The sequence below is a fragment of the Lissotriton vulgaris genome, chromosome 7 (assembly GCF_964263255.1).
Source record: "Lissotriton vulgaris chromosome 7, aLisVul1.2, whole genome shotgun sequence".
NCBI lineage: Eukaryota > Metazoa > Chordata > Amphibia > Caudata > Salamandridae > Lissotriton > Lissotriton vulgaris.
Window position 1 is genome coordinate 1052040063 of NC_141695.1, and position 7448 is coordinate 1052047510.

Genomic DNA, 7448 nt, shown 5'->3' on the forward strand with positions numbered 1-7448 from the left:
AAATTCAAGGCCTATTGCCTTGTGCACAAGGCGCTTTATGGAGGAGGTGCCATGGATGTTCAAACTCTATTTTCCTGGTACGTGCCGCAACGGAGTCTGAGGTCAGCCAATACAGGGTTGTTACTGGTCAAAAAGATTTTAAAAAGCCAGATGGGGTGGTAAGAGCTTCTCCCATCAAGCAGCCAAGCTGTGGAATTCCCTCCCAACCCAGATCAGACTACAGTCCAATAGGTCTATCTCAGAAAACAGGTCAAGACTTGGCTTTCCTTTTAATCGTCTAAGATTGGCTAGCTTGTGCATCAGTACCCATACATCCCAGCGCCAAGACGCCGCGGCAATCGAGGGCTTTACAAGTATATAAGTCAGTCAGTCTATTGGTCGTATTGCAGTACAATTACCCCTTAGCTTTATCATTCTAGACAATTTCAGGTAAGGAATATGTGGCCAAATAGGAAAATCTGTAAAATGACTTCATAGTTGACTATGTACGTTTAATGTAAAGTTGTTAATGAAACATTGCTGCAATATATAATAAATAACCTCTGTGAAAGATGGCACTTTTATACAACTCAATTGTGCAATTAGATTTCAGAAACTTGATGAAAAAGTACAAACATAATTTTTAAAACAGACAACACGTCTTGAAATGACTAATACAAAACAAATAAAATGACCACTTGTTTTATCTGACTTAAGTATTTACTTTAAAGACTAGATTATGCATTGCTTCCACACAGCGCCATTCAAGACATTTATGTGGCGGAATACATGGCCCGGGGGTTGTATGACCACTCGCCCTTATATGTTCGAGTGGGTGAGAGGTCTTGTACTGGAAGGGGGGCTGGAGATTATCGGCTTGGGTTTCACAGAATAAGGAGCTGCTCCAGGGTCTCCGAGCTGACACTAAAGTCTTCTTTGCTGAAAATATGGACTTGGTGCATGCAGTCTGGGGTTACGATGTGGGAAGCCTATAAAACGGTGCTCCGATATAGGGCCCAGAACCTGATAGCCAGGAGAAGAAGGCGACCCAGGAAGAGCTTGCTACACTAGAAGCCCAAATTCTCACAATAGAGCGACGGCACCTCACCCATAGAGACCGGCAGGTGCTGAGACAGTTAACGGATGCGCAACGCCAATACAGGGCTTTGGCCGCGCAGGAGGCTAAGGCGCAGGCCCGGGCGACCTTACATAGGCTGTATGACGTGGGCGACAAATCAGGAAAGCTCCTGGCTTGGCTTAGCCATAAAGAGATGGAAGCCCGCTGGGTGGCAAGTGTAGTGGACTCCCAGGGAATTACGCGGACACAATACACAGATAGTGCAGATGTTCGCATCCTACTATCAGCGCTTCTATGAAGCTCGAGACCTGAGGGTGCCTAAGGTCATAACCGACTATCTGGTTGACATTCATACCCCGCCATTGGACGATGATGTTAGGGAGGGCCTAGATTCGGATATAACCGTAGACAAAATCAAACTGGCTATATCTAGACTACGTCCTGGGAAGACCCGGGCCCCAATGGCCTCCAGGCAGAATTTTATAAGAAGAGCACGGATCTTTTAGGCACACACCTCCTGAAACTTTTCCAGGAAGCCTCTCAAGAGGCAATCCTGCCCCAAGACCTACGAATAGCCACGATTATACCTATTCACAAGCAGGGGAACCCCCCACTGACTCTGCCTCCTATCGCACCATCTCCCTCCTTAATATGAAGGTGAAAATATTGGCGACTATCCTTGCCTTGCGGCTTCATCAGGTCATCACTAATCTAGTACACCAGGACCAGAAGGGCTTCCTGCCTGGACGTGCTACCCAGCTGAACCTGCGAAGGACTCACAATTGGCTCATGAAGGTTCGGGACCGAGACGACTTGCATTTGCTACTGTCCCTAGACGCGGAAAAGGCATTTTACACGGTACACTGGCCCTTCCTGGAGGCTACCCTGGTTAAATTTGGTATAGGCCCTAAGTTTCGGCAATGGATAGGCCTCTTCTACAGGGATCCTCGAGCGAGGGTCAAGGTCAATGGCCAGGTCTCAGGAGATTTCCCCAACAGAAGGGGCACCCAACAGGGGGGTCCACTCTCTACACTACTCTTCGCTCTTACAATAGAGATAGTGGCTTGTGTGGTTAGGCAGAGTCCGGAGATTCAGGGGTTCCACATTACAGCAACAGATGTTGGGGAAGAAAAGATATCGCTCTATGCAGATGACATCCTGCTCTATATTATTCACACGACTCGCATTTGCTACTGTCCCAAACGCGGAAAAGGCATTTAACGCGGTACACTGGCCCTTCCTGGAGGCTACCCTGGTTAAATTTGGTATAGGCCCTGTTTCGGCAATGGATAGGCCTCTTGTACAGGGATCCTCGAGCGAGGGTCAAGGTCAATGGCAGGTCTCAGGAGAACTCCCCATCAGAAGGGGCACCCAACATGGTGGTCCACTCTCTCCACTACTCTTCGCTCTTACGATAGAGATAGTGGCTTGCGTGGTTAGGCAGTGTCCGGAGATTCAGGGGTTCCACATTACACCAACAGATGTTGGGGAAGAAAATATATCACTCTATGCAGATGACATCCTGCTCTATATTACTCACACGACTCAAGATTCTCACCTTATTTAAAGTAATGGACCTTTATGGGGCATGCTCCTGTTACATAATAAACTGGCACAAGTCTGTCATCTACAGCCCACGAGCCATGGCTGCTTGGCCCACTCACCCTGGGGCCCTGCAGATAGCACATACTGGGTTTACTTATCTAGGGATCTATCTTACCACAGACAAGAGGATCTAATACCAAAGAAACATCCAACGGGTCATAACCAATTTTGCAGCAGATGCACAGAGATGGAAATCCCTTACCCTCACAATACTAGGCTGGGCAGCTATGTTCAATATGATCACTCAGTCCCGTTTCCTTTACGCCATCCAGAATGAGTACTACCCCCTCTCCCAGCAAACCTTTTGGGCGATAGATGCTGAACTACGTTCCCTTCTATGGCTTGGGAAGCAACCTAGGATTGCAATGACCACATGACATCGCAGCCAATGCAATGGGGTATCTCACTGCCCGATACAGAGGCCTATTACTGGGCGGAACATCTAATCCTGGTGAATGAATGGCTGCATGATACGGCGGACCACCCCACACAGGCTTGAAAGGGACACTATGGTGAACCTTACATACATGTATTATCGCTATGGGGGACGGGGTAAGGGACGACTTTTCCTGGCCACACAAGTCACGTTAGAGGTCTGGGACAGGGCACTGAAGGCACGGGGGGACCGCAAACCTACAAAACACACATCTCTTTGGCATTATCCCTTGTTAAAAGAAGTATACAAACTGAGGGGCTTTGAGGGGTGGGATGCCATAGGCATTTCTACCATAGGAGACGTTATGGCCAAGGGTAAACATAAGTTTCTGTGCGCTGCAGGCAGACTTTGGGTTGCAAGCTTCTCAATTTTTAACGTACGCACAACTTCGGCATGCTTGCAGGGCTCCTATTCCTCCTCGTTGCCGGAATATGCACCATTGGAGGGACGCCTACTACAAGAACACACACTTACTAAGGCAGTATCGCTGACGTATCAGACATTGAATAATAATGCACCAGACAGATTGGGGAAACTGAGGGAGTTCTGGGAACTACATTTCTAAATTTAGGTACCCTTGAGAACATAGACTGAGTAGCGGCTTTGATGCACGACTGCGAGGTGGCCAGTAAATCCCGTCTTTGTCTCATTCAATATAAGATTCTTTACAGGGTCTATTATGATAGGGCTCGGCTTCATAGTATGGGCCGCGCAGTGACCCGAACTGTCTGAGATGTGGCCAGGCACAGGGAGATATCATACTATCTGGGGCTGCCCCGAAATACAGGCCTACTGGGAAATGGTGTTGGGTGAACTGAGCAAGGATTTAGAGGCAACGTTACCACTGGACCCTAAATTCATACTGCTGGGCATACCCGGGGATGTAGACTTAGGCCGTCTGCAGCTCATTTTTGCCATGTTAGCTCTGGTGGTGGCAAAAAGGGACATATCTCGTGCATGGGGAGTGGCAGCGCCACCCCAGCTCCGAGAATGGAAAACAGGGATGGATATGTACATGGCGGCACAAAGGGTCACATATCAGGTGAGAGGCTGCCGAGAAAGTTCTGTAGGGTATGGGGCAAATGGAGGACATATTATGGGTTGGATGGAGGACTGGAAGAGGATGATTAACAGCCTTTTAGGAGGTACCTCCTTTAACTCTGTTCATGACTGCCGCCTTGCCCGTTTCCAAAAACTCCAGAAGGGGAAGAAACATAGGAAGCTGCAGAGAAGAACAGTGAAAGGGTGGGATCTGCAGGTTCTAATTGCCTGAAGGGATGACGATATGGGACTGTATGTGATGTGGATTGTATATGTATGCCTATGCATGACTGTAACCGATGGAGATAAGCTTTCTTTTGTTTGGTACAAAATACAAATAAAAAATTCAAAAACACAAAAAAGAATTTGCTTTAAAGCTATGGTATTATTTTTGATGTTCATAAATGAACACAAACTTCACTTATTTTGTGTGTTCGGGATTGTTTGAGTTTTATCTATATAGGCCAGTCTGATATTATTACAAATTGTCCATTACAAATCAAAATATATATACAAAATAACAGAAAATTCATTTTGCCAGTTGTGTATAGAAGGGGTATATTATATTTATACATATATATATACATACATACATACACACACACACATATATATATATATATATACACACATCCATATTTAGATATAACGAAAGTCCTGCAGCAGCACAATTGCGTCCACCAACCAGGATCAGTGCAAGTATTTGGGTGCAGGACCCATTAATACTTCCAGACAGCCGGAGTCAAGAGAGTTCGCGCTATAAAATTTTTTATAAATAAATAAAGCGCCCGGAATAAATATTTGTGGAAACGGAATCTGTGGTGTGCGAGTCTTTCCGTAGTTCTTTATCTCTTGACTCTGGCTGTTTGGAGATATATATGTATATATACATACATACACATATATATATATACATACATATACATGTATATATATATATACACATACACATATACATAACATATATATAACACACATATATATATACATACATATATATACATATACATGTATATATACATACACATATATATATACACATATTACCTACTGGCGGTCGCCAGTAGGTAGTTATAGTTAGGATTATTTTCTATAGGAAAACCGCAACATTCTATTGGGAATAACTTTGGCGTTGATTGAGGGATCTGCCTGTAATTTTCCTGAAATTTGCCTCGCTGCGCTCCGCTCCTTCCCTGTAAGTTTTGGGGGGATTCGTCAAGCGGGGGCCGAGATAAAAGGGGGGTCCCAAAACGTGTTTTCCCCATGTTAATTTCCATAGGGCGGTTGGACTCACTTTTAGCCCGAACGGCTGAATGGATTTCCACCAAACTTGGCAAAATTGTAGGGACTGGTAGCCCGATGTGCCTTTGCTATGTCTCAAGATATGTGCTCCAGTGGATTTTGAGTAATTTAGGTTAAAAAAAATATATATATCTATAAGCGCGCCCCGGTACGCGCACCGGGGCGCGCCCCAGCGCGCTACACGAGTTCGCGAGCGGAAAGCTGATTGGCTCTCAGGTGTCTGTCAACATTCCAAACAGTCCGAAGCGGCCGCCATCTTGTGTCTCGGTAGGATCGAGACACAAGAGGTGGCAAAAACAAAGGGGGAAATGACCAAAAGGGGGCAGGGAAGACCCCCCCTGACCCTTAGGTTTGATGTGGGGGCCATAAAAGGGCCCCGCGGGGCAAAAAAAATATTTTAATTTTTTTTCTATTTGCGCGGATGGGAGCGCCCGGTACGCGCACCGCGGAGCGTACCGGGGAGCGTACCATGGGGAAAAAAGAATGACAGAGTTTTTAAAAAATGTAGCATTTTTTTATAAATTGGAGGTAGTTCTAAAAAGAACTATTTTTAAATTCTTTTTGTTGTTTTATATTTTTTTTATTGTTTTTTGGAACATTTTTTACTTTTTTTGGCTTTATGAACAATTTAATTTTTTTTTTGCAATTTTTATGGGGACAAACAAAAAACAGGGAATTGTAAACGGCTCAACTGGAGCAAAAAAAATCCGGAAAATATTAAGGCTTCTTTTTACAATTGTGGTGGTCTCCAGCACGGTTGATGAGTTTAATACTTTGCTCTCCATAGCAAATTGTAGTCCCGCAAAATTTACAAACTATTTTAAAATCTCCAAACTGGGGTTGGATGTTTGGGACCATCTCCCTTGTCTCTGGACCCGATGGAGTGGGTTGTTTACTTTGGGAGGTGCTGGGAGAAGATTGGGGAGGGTTTCTGGTCAGTTCTCTGACCTCTGCCACAGCATAGTTGTTTGGGTGCCGGCGTTCCATGTAGCAAATCATAGTGTTGTTGCCAAAAGAATACTTTTTGGCAGAATTCCCCCTGGAAAGTACAGTGCCACAGATCGGACAAGTAACCTTTGGCGCATTAACTTTCTTGAGGCCCCTTGGGATTTTAAAAAACTCAGAGGCAATGTGCTCCTTTGGCTTATAGGGGGTAGTATTTTCAGGCAGGAACCGCCTCTCCTCCTCCTCTTCTTCTTCTCCACCACTGTGGTGTTGTGGTGGTCCTTGTGGTGGTGGTTGAGATGCTCCTGCTGCTACTGTAGCCATTTCTCAGTACAAATAGGTCTGCAAACAGGTCTTCCTCAGTCAAAGTACAAAGTGAGAATAAGGAAAAAAGGTGGGGGCTATCATCATTTGGAAAACAAAACTATCCTGAACCAATGAAAAGTGTTATTTTCAGGTCACATGACCCGACGCGCTTACGCTACTCGCCCCGGGTCGCTTACGTAGCGCGATCGTATGTGCTCGGGTGCTTCCGGGTGCGCTTACGCCGGCGTATCACGCGGACGCGGCTACGCGATACGTCACGATGATGTTTTCGTTCGCGGCAATAGCGGAAACGGGACGCTCACCGGTACACGCACCGGGGCGCGCCGCAAGACTGCGCTTTCCGGTGCGCACACCGGTACGCGCACCGGAAGCGCTCCAGGGCAAAAAAAAAAAAATACATAGACAATATACATTCAAAAAATTGTATTACATAAATATACAATATAGGATTCATTATAAAAAATATTATATTTCATAGCTATAGAAATTTGCTATTAAAAAACCTTTGAAATTCACTGAAAAAAACATAGGTTTGAGGCTCTATATATAGTTAGGAATTAGCATTTAAAAAGCCTATGAAATTCAATGAAAAAACCATAGGTTTCACACCAGTTATAGTTAGCTGGAAATTTTACTGACATAAAACCATTGAAATTCCCACGTTATAGTTAGTTGGACTCACTATAACTTGCGCGCCTGCAATGCACTGCTGATGACGTTACATATTACATCACT